Here is a 21593-nt window from a genome sequence, read left to right as displayed (position 1 = left end):
ATCCTGTTAAGTCTCTTAAAGGCCGTCTGAGGATTTTGGAGTCTGTAGATCGTTAATTCTGTAAATCTCAGGACACTTAGCTCCACTCACTGTATCATTCAAGCCTGATGTGGAACAGGTGCTAAATTTGCAACAAACAAATTGAGTTTCACGTGGCCAGCAGCAGAGATGAGCACCTGAAGCCCGTACAGGCTTATCCGAGTGTCTGTGATTCACAGCACTCCTAATGGTGGCAATAAATAAGTATGTGTTACTGAACTTCTCTGAAGCAGGTTTACTGCAGATAATCCAGCAGTGACATGCTCTCCCTGCTACAGGGCTGGTATTGTTATGTACTGTTCCATTAAAGAGCCTAGATTTGTATGTTCTACCCTCCGCATGAAATAAAGTTAATCATGGCCTGAGAATTCTTTGTTTGTGCAGAATAGTATTTGGACACTTTAACAAGTCACCTCTGCAGTTAACATAAAACTCTAACCTAACTCACCAAGATTTCATCAGAGGCCATTTATTTCAGTTCAAACAATCCATCCATGTGAGATTGTGAAATGTTGCCCTCCATAACTTCTACCGGTTGGGGATAGCAGAAAGACCCAACACTATCTATGGGGCATGCTCAGGGGAAAGGGGAAACCAGGCTAATGCTGGCAAGGGCAGCATTAATTGATGCCAAAAAAAAACTCCCATGTGGTTTAGAAAGAAACAATGACACACAAATCCCCGCCCACCTGGCACAGGGAGCCCAATTTCCAGGGAAAAGTTCCCAGAGAGGCTTCCCTAAGGTTGAGAAAAAGGTGTTGGGAATGAGCTTGTTGCAAACTGCCATCCCTCGCTCCCTTGCCAACTTCCTGCAAACAGATTTTTTTGCTACCCTCCACTCATGGAAGGAGAGGGCAAAAATACCTGTGAGCATGCTATCATCTAGCTTTGCAGAAAACAGAATGCATCTGGGGCACAGCACCATAATGCCTGAAAAGGCCTATTCAAGAAAGCTTCATTGAAACCATCAATTTCCTTCCAGTAAGCAGCACTCAACTGCTATTCCAAGAAAAAGTAACACATACAACCCAGGAAAGGGCCAACATTTCCATCAAAGGGGCTTTGTCAAAGGCCTGTGGACAAAGGTCTGTGCTAGACCTTTCTCTGTCCTGTGTGTGTGTTCCTTTCGCTCAGAGTAAGGATTAAATATCTCTTAATGGAAGTAAAGACGGTAATTGATTCCAATGAAGCTTTAATATGTGGCCTTTTTTGAGGCATTCCCATGAAGTGCCTGAGGCTGATGCTGGGGATTTTTGTAATTCACAGAATTTATTTATCGGGGTACATTCTGTCCTGGGGTTCAGTGCCCTTCCAGTCCCACCTCCCAAAAGAAAAGGAAGAAACTCACTTTATGGAGCTGGGATTTGGGATTTTTCCCCTTGTATAGGACTGGCTGTTCCCATTCAGCTGGGCTTGCCCAGGACACCACAATTATCTTTAGATTTATAGTATTTCCTTACTTATTTTTATTTGTACTATGTTAACATCTATAGGCCCCAGCTGAGCTCAGGGCCTCATTGTCCTGGGTGTAGGGTGACCATATTTCCCTATGCTGAATACGGGAAACCTAGTAAAATTACTCATATGCAAACAACTTCAACGGCAATCAGTCAGAACTATGCACTACAAATGTTCAAACTAACATCAAGTTGAGTGCACCTCCATTAAAAAGAAATACTGCATAGCTGGATTCTTTTTATTTACCTTCTTATCTTTAAGGCTTTAGGGTTCACACAGGGAGAGGTCACACACACACGTGTGAGAGAGAGAGAGAGAGACGGACCGACTCTCCCCTCCCTGCCTGGCGCTCTCTGCCCTCCACGCCTGGCTGAGCCTCCGGGATGAACCCGCCTTTCCTGCTACCTGGTGCCATATCTCCCAGAGGCAACACATGGGGCTGCTGCTGGCCACTGACATAACCCAGCCGCCACCAGACCCCTGACTACAGCACAGGCAGGAAGGGGTTAAGCCCTAAGGATGCTCTCTGCACCAGGGCCCAGGGAATCTGACTGCAGGGGCCAGTGAAGAGGGTGCTGAGCCCCTGCCCGGGGGGCTGCTGTGGAGCCTGCAGGTTCAGGGTGTGAACAGGCTAGAAATATCTCTTCCCCCCCACCACTCCACAGCTTAGCTGAACGGGGAGAGGCTTCCCCATACCAGCGCTGTGCGGGGCTTTGGCACATGCAGAGCTCAGTTCCTCCTGGCTAGTGCCCCGGGCTGGAGGGTCTTGGGCTTCAGTGGGGCACCAGCCTAGCCAGAGGCAGTGGGGGAAGGGAGGAGCCTGCCGGCCAGGCTGTTAGTGAACTGAGCGCGCCAACCAGGAGCTGGTTCTCTGCATAGTACTGGGAGCTGGACACGCCCTGCTGGGCAGGATATGGAGGAGCAGCAGGAGTGTGTGGGGGGGTGATGGGGCAAAGCAGGGAGAGGCCAGGGAGAGGGGGAGCATATAAAGGGCCAATGGGTGGGCAGCAGCGGCGACGCACAACGGCTGCTGCCTGGCACCTGCAATTGTGTTAAAAAAAAAAAAAAAAAAAAAAGTTATTCCTCCTCCCTTGGTATCCTGTTGTTAATTGATTTCTCTCATTAGACTGACCTAACACTTGGTAAAGCAACCCCCATCCTTCCATGTATTTATACCTGCTCCTGTATTTTTTACTTCATACATCTGATGAAGTGGGTTATAGTTCACGAAAGCTTAGGCCCAAATAAATTTGTTCGTCTCTAAGATGCCACAAGGATTTTTTTTTATTTTTTTTTGCTGATACAGACTAACACGGCTACCACTGAAACCTGCCCTAATAGTGTCTGTCTCCCACTCTAATTGTCTAGCCTTCTTCTATGCCAATGCCCTTTTCCTGACCTAATCTTCCAAGTTCCACACTTCTTTCAGGTCTATAAAACCTACTCCTCAAATCCTTCACTGTGAACACAGGTGAATCACCTAAAGTGATAAAAAACAATGACCTTCCAGAATAGTTTGCACTGACTATCAGTACTTTGTGTTGATCTGAAAACAGAGCAATTCTTTCCCAGAAGTGACTTTCACTCTCCTTTGCAGTCTATAACAAAAGGTGAGGTTTAAGGTAATCTCTAAACAGGGTAGGAGTCACAAATTAAACAATGATTTTGCTTTGCAAAAGTCCTCTGTTGTTTAGATAGCAATTAAGAGTCAATGACCAAGTAGACTAGTGCATTAGGTTCAAAAATAGAATAAAGAACTATATTGTCTCTGATGCTTTCTCTGGCCTCGCAAAACCTCCGACTCTCAGCTAGCTCCAGGTAGTCATTCAACTGTGTTCAAGGTCTGTAGTCCTCAGAGTGGCACAGTAATGAAACATGCGCCCAGGATGTCGTGGAATGAGAACAGTTTCAACAGGTGCTGGGGACTATGCTTCAAAGGCTCCACCCAGCTAATGGGGTCAGAACAGCCCTGTTCCCAGTGGACTGGTTTTCTTTTGGATATTTTTGTCTTCTGGAAATCCTCCGAAAATACACTTTTATATAGGATGAAGGCAAACAAAGTGATGTGGTAGTTACAGCTTTTTTTTTTTTTTAAGGCTATATCATACAGCAGAGGCTATCTGATATAAAGAGGAATATATAGAAATTCAATAGTTCAGTCTGCCTCATAAGACGTCATTTGTAATGTTAGAAAGTTTTGAAACAGAGGAAATATAAGCATAAACATAAACATGCATTTCTCAACCTCATAGCCCAATCTGTGTCTCATGAACTGGCAGGGATGCTCATCCAGTGTGAGCTAGTGTCATTCCCCTTTCTAACTGTCAAACATTTCCATCTCATCAGGCCCGTTCCTCCCTCCCCCACTTCACTAGAGGACTGAGGGTGCAACCTGACTAGCCATCCTGTTAGGTCAGGGGTCTCAAACTCAAATGACCACAAAGGCCACATGAGGACTAGTGCATTGGCCCAAAGACCGCATCAGTGACACACACCCCCTCGCTGCCCCCGGCACTGCTCCCACTCCACCCCTTCCATGAGGCCCCACTCCTGCCCTATCTCTTCCCCACCTGCTCCCCTGAGCCCATGGCTCCCCGCTCCTCCCCCTCCTTCCTAGAAAGTGCTAAGCGCCACCAACAGCTGTTTGGCAGCAGGAAGTGCCTGGAGGGAGGCAGAAAAATAAATGAAGAGCAATATAGTAGTATAGTATTAAAAGTCAATTTATTAACTTCTTTAATGGTAATGTGAAAAGTCAGTGCTAATTTTGACAGTCATTTCATTTTTGGCCACTTGGCTGGCAGGCAGCGTTTTGCATCAACCAGAGCATCAATATTAGGTTTGATCTCCTGAGACTAAACCAATCTCAGTGTTGCTTTCAAATGTTCATCAGTGAGTCTTGACCTTAACACAGATTTGTTAATCTTCATGAAAGAGAAAAACCGTTCACATATATTTGTACTTCCAAACGTTGCCATTATCCTTGCAGAAGCAGAGAACATGGAAAATCTGTCTTGTGAAAGAAACCTGTAGAATTCTGGAATTCCAACATCTGTATACTTCAGCTTCAAAATGGTGTCACACTGAAGCTCCACTAACTCCATTTGCATTTCCTCTGCAACATAGTCAATTTCAACAGCAAATGGTGTGGAAAAAAGTTGAAAATGTGGTTCAAGTGCCTTGAAATCTTTAAACTGCACAACAAACTGTGTAAGCAGCAAAGAATCTTGTGGCACCTTATAGACTAACAGATGTTTTGGAGCATGAGCTTTCGTGGGTGAATACCCACTTCGTCGGATGCAACAAACTGTTTGTGTAAGTTAGAAAGGATCTCTGCATACTCTTTCAAGGATTTGGGTTCAACTTTTCCTAAGGAATTCAAAGTCAAGAAATGGACCAAAATTGCCAGCAATCAGATGTTTCCCCCACAAAGTAAGCTTGACTTTGAATGACTTAACACTGTCATACATCTGTGTTATTACCTGTTTTCTACCCTGAAGTTTCAAGTTCAGTGCATTCAGGTGATCAGTTACATCTGTTAGAAAAGCAAGGTTGCAGATAAAAGTGGAATCAGCAAGCTGTGGAACCTCCTTGTTTTTCATTTTCATGAAGGAATCAATCTCCTTCAAGTGCCAAAAAAAACTTCAAAGCATTTCCATGACTCAGCCATCTAACTTGAGTGTGATGCAGAAGTTCCCCATATTCGCTATCCATACTTGCTAGAAAAGAAGTGAACTGTCTGTGATTCAGCCCTTGTGCATGTATAAAATTAACAGTTAACAACTACATCCATAACTTCCTTCATTTGTAGACTTTTTCTACACAGGGCTTCTTGGTGCAAAATACAATGTATACTGGTGAAGCTAATTCCTGGTATATTGAGGCTGTTCAGTTTGGTCTTAAATAATCCAACCACACCAATGTTTTCAGAGCACATTGATGGCGCACCGTCCATAGCCAAAGATACGAGTTTGTTCCATGGCAGCACAGCTTTTTCAATGCACTCTTCCAGTCCTTGAAATGTCATGTCCCATTGTGGTACCCTTCAGTGGCATTAAGTCTAGCAATTCTTCAGTTATATTCAAATTGCAATCCACACCTCTAATGAACACTGCACATGGTGCGGTATCTGATACATCTGTACTCTCATCAAGAGCAATTGAAAATGCTTTGAATTCTTTTGCCATTTGAATCAATTGTTTTTGCACATTATCAGCTAAATCCATTATCCTGCAGGCAACTGTACTGGCAGACAAGCTTATGCCTTCAAAAACTCTTCCTATCAGGACATAAAATTTATTCATAAGACATTCTTTTATGAATAAGCCTTCTGTAAAAGGTTGCTGAACTTTTTCCTCTCAGATTTTTCCAGTGAATGCATCATATTTTTCACAGTGCATCGTGTCGTAGTGCTGACGCATGTTATACTCCTTGGGAACAGCAATAGTTTGCTGACAAATAAGGCATTGAATTTTATCTTTTACCTCTGTGAAAAAATATAAAATTCTCCCAGTGTCTTGGAAAACTCTTTTCTTCCATGAGTGTTCTTTTTCTTTTTTTTTTGACGAAGTCATTTCCAAGCAGTTTTAATAAAATATATACACTCAGTAATGCACCTCACTCAAAGGACAAAACACGCACTTAGTTAGATTTACTTCTGGTAAAGGCACCATCCCGCACTGGGCTGCATCACCACTCCACCCCTGCTCCACCTCTTCCAGGGGTGGCAGGTTTGTAGAAATTTTGGTGGTGCCCAGAACCTGCCCCCCCCCAAACTCTGCCCCCTCCTGCCTAAGGTTCTGGGAGGGAGTTTGGTTGGGGGAGGGGATCTGGGGTGCAGACTCTGGGATGGAGTTTGGGGATAGGCGTGGGTGCAGGGGTGAGGGCTGTGGATGAGGGGTTTGGGGCATTGGAGAGGCTCAGGACTAGGGCAGAAGGGCAGCCTGCCCTGGCCCTAGTGGAGGGGGGTACTAGGAGCCTGCGGCAGCAGGTGATGCCGGAAGCCGGCAGAGCCCAGCGGAGTCAGCGTGAGCTGCAGGCTCCAGGGCAGTGAGGGGGCAGCAAGTGGAGGCCAGGGGACACTCGGGGGAGGTGCGTGGAGGTGGCAGGCAGCGCCAGGGGGAGACACTCAGCCCCAAACACTGGGGAGCAGAGTGTGGGGAGCTTAGTGGCCACAGAAAATAACTTGGAGGGGCAGAGGAGTTTGGCGGTGATAGGAAGTAACGGGGTGGGGGACGCGGGGAGCTTGGGGAGCCACAGGGAAGAGCTTGCGGGCCGCCTGTTTGAGACTCCTGTGTTAGGTTCACTTAAAATATAGAACTGGTCAGAAAATTTTCAATGAAATTGTCAATATTTGTCAATTCATCAACATTTAAAATGTTCCACAAGACTGGATCTATTTTGATGAAATTCCCTCAGAAACCTGCCATCTTGCCTGTCTGGATCCTTGGCAGCCTGCTTGGTGGGCAGATGGAGCTGAATACCTAGAAACCCAGATTTTTGGGCTTCCACATCCTTAGCACCCAGAAGCCCTGGGAGTCCCAGCTCTCAGGTCCCTCAGCAGGCTGCCAAGCAGGCTTCCTCTGAATCCAGACTCCCCGGGCTTCCAGGATGCCCTCTTCTGTGGTAGCCCCCAATGATAATTGCCCCAGAGGCTGGGATCCCAGTAAAGCTGGGTGGAGAAGAATAGTTCCACTTGGCTGAGAATTTTAAAAAACTGTTAGCTTTCATTCCAAACTGGAACAAAACCGAATTCTGAAATCACAAAATCCTCCACAAAAACAGAATCACCATTCTCCGCTCAGCATTATTAGATTACATTATTCCTTAAAACGTATCTAGCTTACGTGATTTGCTTTTGCTTGCATATTATGAGAGAATTTCTACCCTGAGTCACTGTGACCAATGTCAGGAAATCTAAAACACTAGGACCCCAATCCTGCACTGGGGTCAACTAGAACAAACCCCTATGCCTGCAGAGTCCCAAGACTCCACACAGGCACAGGTGCCCATAGTAGCAGATCTCAGTGCAGTATCAGGGCCTAACATTGGACCTCTGCCGACCTCAATCACCTGGGAGAACAGTCATTGGGGTGAAATTCACCTCAACCCACACTAGGCCCTGTAGATCACTTGAACACTGAATAAAAGCTGACCTGCAAAGAAAAAACAAATTGTTCTTTTTGGCTTCATGATTTATAAAGGTCTATATTTTTTTTCAAGGCTTCCCCACCTTCCCCTGCTTGAGTTTCACTTTAGAAATTCAGCTCCTCTCTAGACTGGAGAATTGCATGATAACTGGAGAAGTAGTTAAAGGATGAAATCACAAGACTGAAGGCTCAGTAAATGAAAGGAAAGGGATTTTTAATCAGACCATTTAAAACTCTATTTTAAACATCAGTGACTCACGGCATGTCTTCACTAGACACATTAAAGCATGGCTGTGTAGTCACGGCATAGCGCTGGGAGACCGCTCTCCCAGCGCTATATAAAAAAACCCACCCTCACGAGGGGAGTAGCTACCAGCACTGGGAGCTGAACTGTCTACACTGGCACTTTACAGAACTGAAACTTGCAGTGCTCGAGGGGGGGCGGGGGGCGTGTTTTTTCACACCCCAGAACGAGAAAGTTGCAGCGCTGTAAAGTGCCAGTGTAGACAAGCCCTAACGTACGTTTTAGAGAAAGGAAGCCTTTGTTAAATACTCAACACCCCCAACCCTTCAATTAAGGTGTTAGAGCTTATAATACATATGTTAGGAGACATCCAGGACGTCCTCCTGCAAACCCAGGGAAGATCAGAATTTACATTCCTGGTATTGTCTATACTAGAGTCCTCTCCATGCACACACATTGCATCCATTTAGCTTAACTAAGCTAAACCTGAAAAGGAAAAACAAATTGCCTTCTTTGCTTCATGATTTGTAAAGCCTAAAACTAAGGGCTTGTCTACACTAGCAATTTACAGCGCTGCAACTGTCTCGCTCAGGGGTGTGAAAGTTTCAGCACTATAAAGTACCAGTGTAGACAGGAACACCACCGCTGGGAGCCACTCCCCTCGTGGAGGTGGTGGCCAGGCACCATGACCATACAAGGCACGTTAAAGCGCTGCCCTGGCAGTGCTTTAGCGTTGCCAGTGCAGACTAGCCCTAAGCTAAACAAATATGTCACTCAAACTGAGTGAAGTCTCCCCCAAAATCAGAGTTGTCCTGATTTAACTTCAATGATGTAACTACAGTGGTGCAACTTCTGCATGTAGACCAGTCTTTAGGTCCCAGTGGATGCCTGCACCTATGCAGCAAGCCCGAGAGAAATCAATGGAGCTTTGTGATGGTGCAGGGATCTGCCCACAGAGAACACTGGCAGGATCGGGGCATTTATTCCTTTCCTCCCCAAGTAACAGGAGCTTGAGTGACTCTGCTGCTTTTGGGAAACTTGTCTCTGAAGCTGTAAATGGAAAGATCCACCCTTTCACACTCTCTCAGTCCTGGTCTACACACAACAGTTGCACCAGTTTGACTAAAGATGTGATGTTGCACTGATTTAGTTAAATCAGGGCAATACTCTGCATTGGTTTAAACTTTGCTTTCACTGGTTTACTTTATCCCTGTTTTGGAACAGTGACTTTTTTTATGCTCAGACTCAAATGGATGCTTGAACTGCTTCAATCTCATAGGATTTAAAAAAAATTAAAGACAAGATTGCAGGGAAGTCATTTCCTGCCTCACGGAGAAATTTAAACCAATCTCAATGGCTCATACACCTTGAACCATCACACATCATCTCATCCAAATGTCTGTCAGTGCATTTTCAGATAGTTTTTAGTTACATTACATGAGTAAAACAGATGTTTCCAAAACAGTGGCCAGTAGTAATTTAAATTTCCAGATACAATCTGCTCTAAATGCATAAGCAATTGTGTTGAGTATGGGATGAGGTGCACGTGACTGAGTTTACAGATGTTCAGGTAGATTTTTGTTTTGTTTAACATGCCACTACGCAGTCAGCACAAAAGTAATGATAGAGAAGGAATGGATGTGTGGTCTCTGCTCTCTTTAATAAGAGCCAATATATACAAATTACATAAACAGACACAGTAGCATTCACTTCCAGCTGCACCGGTGTTTACTTTTTACAAAGTAAGGCCCTGTCCATGCAGGCAAGAGAAGAGCTTTTTCTGTTAGTTTAACTGGAATGAACACACACACCTATGTAGGCACAGAGTTTAACCCCTTTAACGTGGTTTTAGTTAGTCTGGTGGTAGCCTAGGCATCCCACTTTACACCCCAAGTGATCTTCAAGACTCTAAGCTATATCTACATGGGTGTTGGGGGTGAGGGAGCAGGGAAGGAAGGGTTCAGTCAAGTTAAACTAATTCAATTGAGCTCACTTGGTTGGGGGGAAAAAAGGCCCCATTCTGCCCGTGTAGATAAGGCCTGTGATACTAGGAGGGAGGTGTTTTCATTCTCAAAAGTCTTCAGCCTTGTTACCATCCATTCATGCTCCCATTTTATTATCGCACAGCAGACTGTAGATGCAGCATCCTCAAACTTTGCTGATATTTCCCCACCAAATCATTCTAAGAGTTAAGACTAAGATTTTTCAGAGGGGCCTAAACTAGTTGTTTCAATGGGAACTGGAAACCAGCTTTTTAAAGGTATTTAGGTGCCGAAAGATGCAGCTATATGACCAGTGGGATAGTAAACAACAAAGGACAAGTAGTAGTATTGCAGTAGCTCCTCAACAGCCCTGCTGGATCCAGGAACCCACTGTGCTAGGCGCTGTACAGACAGAGTTGATTTTTGATCTTATACCTTATACCATTAGTACACATGATAATTATTCCAAATATTGCATGAGATCTGTCACATTCAACTAATATATCTCAGAATATTACACTACCATATTCACTTTAAAATGCAGGATGCAGCGTTTGGACCATAGCTGCTAAACCAGTCCTTTGATTTTCTGTAACCTTCAGAGATATAGATTTATTACTTACTGTCAGTCTAATGGCAAAATCTCTAATCTGAGTGAAGGGATTACAGGATCTAATATTTTCCCTTCTGAAATTGTCTACTCTGGACTTTTTTTTTTATATGGAAGCAGCCTGCAATCTTTACATTTTCCAAGCTATGACCCAGGATGACAGATGATAGAGGAGAGAAGGGACTGGGATCCAGAATATCTCAGCCTGACAGGAGTGAATGGAAGGGAAACACCACTTCTGCCACATGGCTCCTCCTACTCCCTTGACCCCATAAATGCCCCTCCATGGGGCTTCATGGTGTGGGAGGTGTGAAGCTGGTGGGAGAGCTGAGGAGAATGTATTGTACTTGGCTGAAACCTGTGGGACTTTGGAAGGTAAATTAATTCTTACCTTCCCAGCATTAACTTACTCTTCTCCTCTCTGCGATTTGGAACCTTCTTCTGGGGAAGCTCAAGGGGCACCGAAAGAGGAGTCCCTGGGAGCACTACTGCTGGAGGAGCCATGTGCCTAGGGGTCTAGAGAAGGTGGAGCCGCTAGGCAGAAACAGGGTCTCCATGGATCCCGTGGATTCAGGGAGTGGAACCCCCATCAGTTCTGGGATGAGAAGAAAGGCATTCTGCCCCCCACTCCCCCCAACAGAAAAATTCAAGGAAAACTACATGAGCCCAAACATGTGACATTTCTTGGACATAGCCCACCTATGCTATTTATTATTATTTGTATTGCCCCAGTCGGGGACTAGGGCCCCATTGTGCTAAGCATTGTATAAACATGCAATAAAGAAAATAAGTCCTTCTCCCAGAGAGTTCATAATCTAAATGACTGACATGATGCGCCAGGTGGAGGAGAGAAGCAAACAATAGGGGCGGGGGACAGTAATGAGAGCTCTGCCTTCAGCTTCTTACAAAATGGCAATTAGCAACCCCACCTTCCCCAGCAAGAACACTCCAGCCAGCAGAGCCTATGGCTGTTTTCTTCAGAGTCCAGCCGGTGCAACTGCCCCATGCTGGGATTTCACCCTGGGAATGCGGTTTGACCTGCTACGTAATGGAGATGACTGGACAGGAAATCCATTGAACCTGCAGAATCACTACCACGGCTAAGACCTGTGCATTAGAGAGAGTTACACTAAATGTTTACAGGGTAAAATGTCGCTCGGTGCTTCAGCGAAAGCCTTCATAGTAAAATAAATGAGCAGAGTCTTTGTTTTCAAGCTGCTGAATACAGAAGGAGTTAGTTGAAACATTTAAATTCGGACTTATTGAACGTTCTCTCGTAATGAGGAGCACCCAAACCAGCCAGTGCTTTGATGGCATTCTTTGTGAACTTTGACAGAAAGAAATACCAGTGTCAGTATTTAAGTTAGCAGTTACAAATGTGTCCAAAGGTTTAAACTTAGCAATGAAGATGTGCTCTGGGCTGAAAGGTGTTACCCAAACACTCATTTTTGTACCAGATTTGAAAAGATCCATGTTTCCTTTTAAGTTATTAAAGTTATTGAAAAATGGAGAGAGAGGTTTACTGGATTAAAATGTGTGGTTTGCACTGGTACAGCCCATAATTATTTATCCATATGCCCCCATCACGAATATCTGAGCACCTCACAAACACTAATGAATTTATTATACTCATCACAGCTCTATGTAGTAGGGAAGTGTCATTCCCAGTTTATAGAAAGGGAGTGAGACAGATTTATAGGCCCTGTTTCAACAAAACACTTAAGTTAACTTTAAATACAGGAGTAGCTTATTGACTTTAAGCATGTAAGTTAAGCGCATGCTTAAATGATTTCCCCCAAAACCACATAGGAAGGTTGTGGCAGAACCAAGACTCGAACCCAGTTCTCTGAATCCCAGAAACAAGGAAACACACAATTAGCCCACGAAACAGGTTGCCACAACATTCAATTGAAGGCAAGAACTCAAAGATTCAAAGGGAGATCGGATATTTATATGAACATGAATTTCCAGAATACTACTACTAAAGATGACAAAAAATAAATTTTGGAAGAAATATAAACCTTCATATTTCAGGGTTTATGGCAATCTCTAAGTACTGGGGAATAGGTGGAAAACTGTCCGGGGGTGGGGGCGGGGAGGGAGGATATCCTAGAAATGTCAGCTGACAGGGTTTTTGCCCTTCCTCTGAAGCATCTGTTGCAGGCCACTAACAGAATAGTGGACTAGACTTGTGACTGATACAGTCTGGCCATTTCTAGGTTTCATTCCTATACTTCACAAAATATAACTAAAAACATAGTAACAACAAGCAATATGGCCTAAGAAATTCCAAAACTTTTGTGGGGATCTCTTTTTGTTTGCCTGTTTGTTTTAAAAGGGATTAGGGAACTTTTCCACAGTATGGCAGGAAAAATCTAACTCAAATATTTTGGGATACATGGATTTAACATGTAATAAAATTCTTCACAATATCAATATTTACATTTTGCCTGCATATATGATATTCCGTAACAGTATTGTTAATGCTGTTTGAGCAGAACTCATGTGGAACCAAGAAAGTGACATTAGCCATTTAACCCCTTGTAACCTGCTGCTTTTGTGGAAATGATCTGTGTGTTCAAAGAGCAAGGGATTTGTTGCCATCATTGGCTTGCCATCTGCTCGAGGCATTCAGCTGTATCTAGCACAATGATGCTGGCAAGTTTTCATGAGTAAATACACAACAACATTTGTATGTTTACAGCATCCATGAGAAATGTGGGGAGGGTGGGCTCTTTACTATGCATTTCTAGAGCAAGTCAAACCCATTAATTAAATTCAGTCTCACGTCCAGCTTCAAAAGTAAAAACAGAGCCAACTTCTGGGGTTTGGCAGCTACAGGACCTGGGTGGTGGTTTTGTTTTCTCTCTTGTGAGTTTGGTTTGGGTTTTTTAATCACGTGGGCAGATTAATTTTTTCTGCTTTGACCACGTGGGGATTTGAGCACCCTTTACTCCTGCAGAGTCAATAGGAGCTGAGGGTTCTCAGTATTTCAAAGAAGGAACTAAAACTTGCAGGATGAAGTCCTATCTCATAAGACATTTCTCCTCTAGCAGTTCTTTTGATCATGCCATCAGCAAACAGTTAAAAATTAGAAATCAGGAGCACCTCAGTCTATTCTACTCTAGATCCTGTCCCTGGCTTTAATGAGGCTAGTGTAATGGGAAGAAAATCTGTTAATGACATTTGCATAGCTCATATTACCCCAATTCAATTTTATTTAATTGTACATGACATGTGTCTCTTGCAAACACAAAGAAAAACATCCATTTAATAAACCTCTATCCCGATATAAACACAACCCGATATATCGCAGTAAAGCAGCGCTCCGGGGGGGAGGGGGGGCTCCACGCTCCAGGGGATCAAAGCAAGTTCAATATAACGTGGTTTCACCTATAACACGGTAACATTTTTTGGCTCCCGAGGACAGTGTTATATCGGGGTAGAGGTGTACATACAATGCACTAGAACAGGGGTTCTCAGACTTTTGTACTGGTGACCCCTTTCACACAGCAAGCCCCTGAGTGCAACCCCCCCCCTTATACATTAAAAACACTTTATATATTTAACACCATAATAAAACTTGCGACCCCCCCATATAATAACCTCGCGACCCCGAGGGGTCCCAGCCCCCAGTTTGAGAACCCCTGCACTAGAATGTCAATCTGAAGACCCTAATAAAAAAAAACAACTCATCAGCACAATGCTAAAAGGGCAAAAATTGCCACCGATTTGATTACTACTGGGTATTGAGAAAAAAATAAAACATCTTTTGAGATGGTGATAAAAATTCCTTTTTATACAAGAGAGGTAAAATCCAGTGTGCTCTCAGAAGCTGACAAATTCTACAATCCAAAAGATGACGAGGTAGATATTCCAATGCTCCACATATATGTGGGCAAAAATGAAGATGTGGAACTTTTCCATATCTACTTTAAATATGGCAGTTAGATGGTTTGAAATCTTAACCGAGAGCTGGTCTACACTGGGAACTTGCATCAGCAGAGCTACGTCTCTCAGGGGTGTGAAAAATCCACGTCGCTGAGAGAGCGAGAGAGCGAGAGCGAGCTATTCAGACTTAACCCCCAGTGTATGCTACGCTACCAGAAGAATTCTTCCATCAACTTAGCTATGACCTCTCAGGGAGGTGGTTTACCTACACTGGCAGGAGAACCCCCACCCTCCGCCCCCCTCTTCAGTGTAGGTAGTGTCTGCACTGAAATGCTACAGTTTAAACACTCACACTGTAAGAACAGGAAGTTTTCTGGGATGTTAAATGCACAGGAACCAGAACCTCAATCCTAGGTTTGTGGAGAATCTTTACCAATAAAGTGCTTTATAACTTAGAGCAAAAAGGGAAACGGAAATGGTTTGTCCCACTCACCAGCTGGTACCATAAGCCTGGGAAAACTACCAGATTTTAATGTGTTTTGTTAAGTGCTATGGACCTTTATGGCACTTAATAAATTACAGCCCCAATCAACTCCACTGGGATCTGTGCTCCAGGCAGCCAAAGGACTGCTAGGAGCAGGGAAGTCAGAGCACAAGATGCCCACAACCTACTCCACAGGGAGGAGCAGGAGGTGGCCAGCACAGCCTATGACCTTGGTGGAACAGGTATAACCAGAAAAGTGTTTATTCTTGTAGAGCCCAAGCTTTAAAGGTTCCTTTCCCAGATGGAACCTCTGGGAGAGTGCAGCACTGGCACCATCATCTGTGCTCCCCTCACAGTAAAAACCCCACAAGGGCAAAAGCATGCACTTTCACCCCTCCCAGCTGAATCGGGCCCAACAACGATCACTGATGACAGTGGTATAGCAGGGACTGTGCAAGGAGAGAGCTATCTCAGCCTTCCTGACTGGCTAGCAGAAAGGTAGGAATAATTCTCGGAAATCCCTTGCACGTATTGACTGAAAAGGCGTCACTCCTTAGAAACCCATATATTTGGGGTTTGTTTACATTTTCACTGTTTGGGGTGAATCTCAGGGGGACTTCTCCCTGCCCTCTATATCTAAGTGAGCAAAACAGATACTTATACCCTCCCGGGTGGTAGATGGGGGTGCAAGCCATCTAAATACAGAAACTAGCCAGAGCACAGGACTTTTCCTGGAGATTAATGACCATCTTGGGTTAATAGTCTCAGACCATCTTCTCTTGCCAACCCTGTCATTAATCCCCAGAAAATGGCCAGGACCTTTATGGTTACTGCTCAGATGCATCACCAAGCAAAAAACTCTCCTGTTTCAGCAACTGGACCCATGAGAAATACCAGACAGTGTTCTCCCCCCCCCACCAGGTTAAAAGACGAACGGCATCTTGGTTCCTCATTTATCTACTTTCTATTGTTAACGACTGAATGTTAATATTTATAAAAGGAAAATATCTCCAGAAAGCAGCAGAATTCAAGAATTTATGAATTGGTTTAGTATAAATACACGAAAATCTCACTACAAATATCTGTTAAAAGTCAGTCACGCTTTGATGAAATAAGATGAGCATTTATTTCTTAAAATTTTAAAAAGAAAAACACTTTTACCTTTTGCCCCCCAAAAGTTAAGAAAACTTTAGTAATACAGGGATTTACTTAAGCCTGTCCTTATAGGATCTAGATAAGAGGCATACAGCTTTAGGATTGCAAAAATTATTTCTGGATCCCGGAGCTTCCCTGAGAATAATATGCATGATTTCAAGTTCAGCTGTAGTTCCATATGAGTTTTTCCTTTCACAGTTTTACAACAGAACTTTAAAGAATTTGATTCTGCTCTTAGTGAAGTCAAGAAGAGTTTTGCCATTGACATTCAATGGGCCTTTCAAAAAGCATCTCATTCAAAATTCATCCCAAACTGCTTTTTACCAAAGGTTGCATAATACAGTTATAGAGTGATATGCCATATATAAAAAATAATAGCAAAGTGAGTATGACAGAAAGGTCAAGAGCTCATGGAAATCAGAGGTTTGCAGCTGAAATTTGAATTGAGATGGAAAATTGCTGAGACAGAGAGAAACTGTTTCAGACAATAGAAGTGGCAGAGGAGAAGGCTCTTGAACTAAGTAGCAAGACTACACACGGGGCAGAACGAAGAAGGGGAAAGAGTCATGAGGGAAATAAAAAAAAAAACACACTTCCCTTTAGGTTCAAAATAAAATAGTTTTGATAATCACACGTGATCCTAAACCATGAGCTGGGGAATTAAAATCAGTACACTTGTTCAAACAATGAAGAGTCCTGTGGCACCTTATAGACTAACAGATGTTTTGGAGCATGAGCTTTCGTGGGTGAATACCCACTTCGCCGGATGTACATGCATCCGATGAAGTGGGTATTCACCCACGAAAGCTCATGCTGCAAAACGTCTGTTAGTCTATAAGGTGCCACAGGACTCTTTGCTGTTTTTACAGATCCAGACTAACACGGCTACCCCTCTGATCCTTGTTCAAACAATGTAAATCCAGTATTGCTTACAGTCCTGTTTATCTGGAATACCAATGTATGATGCTCTGGCATCAGGGAGAAAGGGTTAAACATTGTTTTGTTTCACTGAGTAAAGCAAACACAACTCCCCTTTGATCCTTAGGGTGAGGGAGTCTATTTTCTTCTTCATGTAACCTTATACAACAAAAGAGCCCTGCATGGTGCATACATTCCTTAGGGACTAAATTCCAAACAAAGCAATAGCACAGCAAAGGTGGAGTAATAGTTGCACAGCCTGCACAGAGAAAGCAGAATAACTTGAACAATGAATGCTTTGCATTTGATCACAGATATAATTTAAAAAAAAACAAACAAAACCAACCTAAAAAGGGGCGCAAAAAAACCAGGAAGGTAAACATGGAAACTACTGATCACAATGATTAAAAGGTTCCTTCTGCTGCTGCACAAAACTGCACCCAGTGTTTATGCCAAAGCAGGCTTATCATATTTCATTTAGATTTTAACCATGTGACTTTGAGAGACTGTATTTTCAGGAACTAAACAAAAAAGGAAACACAATAGGTGTGTCTATGGTATAAGTAATTGGAACAGCCAATGATGGGACATGGAGTTTAGGCTAATCATTTGTATTAAAAATCCTAGGTTAATTTGTAACATGAAAATTGCTTTCTGCCTGGACCCATGACGACTATGTGGCTTCCACTCAGTCTCATAAAAGTGCACTCAACCTTCATAGACATGGTAAGCATTACTTTATAGGGCATGAGTCAAATCATGTGTCATTGTATCTTATGGCATATAAGAGCATAGCAATACCCAAATGCATTCAGAAGCACACAAGGGTTTTCTGTCCTTCAGAACAATACAAAAGAGTAGGATATGGAAATATGCCTTTGTTTTATTGACCAGACAAATCGAGAAAGTTTCCTAAAGTCACTAAGAGGAGGACATTGCTAAGCAAGTGATAAATGGAGAAAGAGGACTTTGTTTTAGGAGGCAGCCGTGGTTTGTGGGAATGACAAACATACACAGTTGAAATTGTAAGTGTGAGCATGCTCCAAACGTGGTGGAAGGAATAATTTTAAATTTTCAAGTTGGGCAAGTCCAAGAATTGAAAAAAATATTAAAGTTTAAATATAAACTGAGATTGGTTACCACTTCTGGTTGACACCATGAAGAGCAGTATCACTGATCTGCAGGTTCATTTGAATGTCTGTCAGTTTTTCCATGTTCTTCGTTACACATAAAGTCTCGAACACTACTATGTTTTCTAATGCTAGTCCTTAGAGTATTAGGCAAATAATCTTATGAATGAATTCTTTAAAAATCCCTTTTGTTTAACAGAAACTGATCCCATATATTGTGGTTTAGGGAAAATTCAGAATGGAACAACTTAATTACCTGACATCTAGTAATGGATATGCTTGCCAAAAACTGTGACTCATTGTCTCTTCTCTTTGGGGTTTTTTCTTCTCCATTTTTAGTCGACATATAAATTCGCTCCTGGCAAGAAAAAATATTGTATCTGCTAATCTTAAAGTTTGGAGTTAGTCAGCAAATGAAAACAAATCACAGTAAATAAAAGGCACCTTAAGGTTTAATTCATTAACACAAAATGTAGCTTCTGTATTTGCTAGCTAAAATCTGCATTCTCTCAATGCAATATAAGCAGAATGCAGATTTCACTGTCAGGTGAAATTGTAATGCTCCGTAGTGTGTGTAAACTCTTAGGCCACAGCCTGGATTCCTACATCCAACAAGCAAGGACATGAGGATAACAATCCCCTGTTAATCCTAGGGCAGAACAGAAGTGAATGAGAGAATTTTACAGAACCTATTTTATAATTAAGAATGATCAAATTCATCCACATCAAATATAACAGAACTAAAGTTGACAGACACCAGAGAACTCTTCTCCTTCACAAACTGATGCAACCAGATACAAGTTCAACACTACATGGCATCACTGAGAAGAAATCTCCATAAACCTATTTACTCCATAGCATCTGATGTGCCTTACCCCTAAGGGTACAGAGCTAGGTAAGTAGTTAAGAGTTCCCAGGTTTTCGTCAAACCCCAGGGGTAGTATCAAAAACCCACATAATCTGATTCTACAGAACTCAGACCCCCCCTTTTTAAAAAAAAAAGGGGGGGGAGAAGGAGAGAGGGAAGGAAGCGGGGAAGGCAAAGTAACTCTTTTGGTTGCACAGGAAACCTTTCAAATATGGACTGAGTGCAAACCCACACTAACCCAACGCAGGGTTCTTAGCATGATTCTGCTGCAGACAGTCTGAAATGGCAGCTCTGAAGAAGATGTATGTGACTGTCAACTGCCTAACTGGTATAATTTGACTGGTAACACTGAAATCTCATGATGGGATGTTGAGAGCTTTATTTTCCAACAATTTAGGTGTGGAACTGTGAGCCTGATTTGCATAACTGCAAATACACACACAAAACAAATAACTGTATGCAAAAATAGCCTAAAAATAGGGAAGGAACAATGGTGGTTCTGAAAGTGCTCTGTATTCATATTTTCCCTACTAACCACTGCTGAATTTCAGAATGACATTACTAAGGACCCAATCCTGCATGGGGTTCTGCTAACAGGCACCCATAGGCCCATGCGGCATGCCACCAACTTCACTGATCCCCCACATAGGGTGCATGGTTCGAGCAAGCAGAACCCTGTGCAGGATCGACACCTGCAAATGAAGTAATATATAATGGATGTACTGCCCTCAATCTTTGTACAAACATTCTACTGTCACTAGTAAGAAATGCGTACATGACAAACTTCATAGCCTGGGCCCCATATTTTGCCCATTTCATGGAATGAGGTTGACCTGCTGATTATACAGTCCTGCCTCTCACAATCACACACACACTATTTTTTGTGGGATATCTGGAAACAAAAAGTTAATATCCTTTAAAAGATAAAAGTATCTGCATATTCAAATTCTATCATCATATGAACATATCTACCCCATCTGTCAATGGTTGGTAGAGACATTTTAATGCAATTTTCATTCAGCCAGGAGCACATATCAGAGACAACAATATTTTTACTAGTAAGTGCAGTATTGGGGAAATGCCTGAGGCACTTGATAAGTTTCCAGGTTCATGAAGATTCAAAGGGGGTTGGGGGATTTGGACAAGTGTAAGGTGAAGAGAAGGTTTTAGGTGATATAAATATTCTGGTCCCTTCGAAAATATACCGTACAACCGCATATTTGAGTATTTGCTTTTTTTTTTTTAATTTAAAAAGCCAGTAATTCACATAAGCCACAATCCAACAAAGCATGCGCTTTACTTTAAGTTGGCTAGTATTCCCATTCACTTCAATGGGTTAAGCTTATACTTAAGTGCTTTGCTGGATCAGAGCTTAATCTGATTTTTTTTTTTTTTTTTTAAAGAGTGTATGGAGCAGGGATTGCTGGGAACCCTACTACATTGCTATGGTCAAAGAACCGGGGCTAATACTGTTGTAAATATTTTGCATTATAAACATGAGAAAGAGGCAGCTCCCAAAATGTTATTGATTCCATGAGTCAAAAACATTTGCTTTCTTATTGTAGGATCAGGAGATTTGAGAAATTAAACATTTAGAGGAAATTGAGTGCACATCCTTATTGGTACATCCTGGAGTACACCCTGATCGGTAAGAGGATCTTTATTCTCCTCTTGTAGGTTTTGGATTTAGTAGACATTCTTCTGATATGCCATTATGTCTTCTGCATTCAGGTGCAATAAGCATGTCATCGGATTATTTTTTTCTCTGTGCTAGCCTATCACATAGTCTAATGATGATGATGTGTGGTCATACCTACACAGACTGACAGGACAGGTTCTGAACTGTGTTTCCTTCCAGCCTGATCTTCATTCTGTAGTGACAACTGAAAGCCTCCCTGTTTTCACTTTGAAGTTCAGAAAATGAAACATCATAAAGAGATTTTAACTAATCAGGGGTACAGCAGTGACTCACTCAAATTAAAATCAATTAATCCAATCCAAAAAAGGAGAGCGAGAGAGAGAGACAGAGTGTACAAATGGGAAAAGACAGACAACAGGATGTAGAGAAAGAAAAGAGCAGAACAGGATAAGATTTTTGGAAGAAGATAGGAGGGAACTGAGGAAAAAAAGAGATGGGAAACCTGAGAGGCAATGCCAGGGCCAACAGAGATAGTACTGACCTCAGCGGGTCCCATTTGAGCTGGTTGCAGGCCCCCAGTTCACTCCAACCGAGGGACAATCCCAGCATTCCTATAAATATGGGGAAACCGCTGGGCTCCCTCCAGTAGTTCTTTCAGAACAGAATCCCTTTCAGTCACATTCACTGCTTCCAGGGTTACTGCAGTCTTTTTTCACTGCAAGTGTCTTTGTGCCCCTGGCAATGTCTCTAGCAGCATTAATTAATCAGAGGTATTAAAAATATCCAGGGCAAGATGATTTTCAGGATACCAGGACAGTCAGAACATGACGGCAAGGGGCCCATTCCCTAACTGACCTCAATCCTGACTTTAAATTCATGTTCCCAAAAAACTCAGCTGTACATTTAGAATGGTATCCATAGCCATCCTTCCTATACTCAGGACTCCTCCTCCTTAAATTAAAATACACAATTCTACATAATATAAAGGGCTGCCTATGTGCAGATATCCACCAAACCCATTTGAACACC

At 42.8% G+C, this 21593-nt stretch overlaps 1 protein-coding gene and 1 long non-coding RNA gene across 5 annotated transcripts in view; one reads left to right on the top strand and one right to left on the bottom strand.

Annotated features, from left to right (window-relative positions):
- The window catches only part of LOC123371704, a 117309-nt gene that overhangs the window by 50993 nt on the left and 44723 nt on the right, over positions 1–21593 (bottom strand). For both annotated transcript variants that reach the window (XR_006579911.1, XR_006579912.1), the window contains exon 2: positions 18314–18415. This is a non-coding gene — a long non-coding RNA (uncharacterized LOC123371704). The remainder of the gene's footprint in view (positions 1–18313; positions 18416–21593) is intronic.
- Positions 1–21593, top strand: part of C5H4orf19 (chromosome 5 C4orf19 homolog) — a 70953-nt gene that overhangs the window by 13401 nt on the left and 35959 nt on the right. For 2 of the 3 annotated variants that reach the window (XM_045019504.1, XM_045019500.1), the window contains exon 2: positions 20491–20573. The exons of the other annotated variant lie outside the window; for it this stretch is intronic. The gene's annotated coding sequence lies outside the window, so the exon portion shown is untranslated. The remainder of the gene's footprint in view (positions 1–20490; positions 20574–21593) is intronic. 3 annotated transcript variants of the gene reach the window in all.

This window comes from Mauremys mutica, chromosome 5, assembly GCF_020497125.1.
Source record: "Mauremys mutica isolate MM-2020 ecotype Southern chromosome 5, ASM2049712v1, whole genome shotgun sequence".
NCBI classification, from domain to species: Eukaryota; Metazoa; Chordata; order Testudines; family Geoemydidae; genus Mauremys; species Mauremys mutica.
This window is presented reverse-complemented; position numbering and strand designations above follow the sequence as displayed.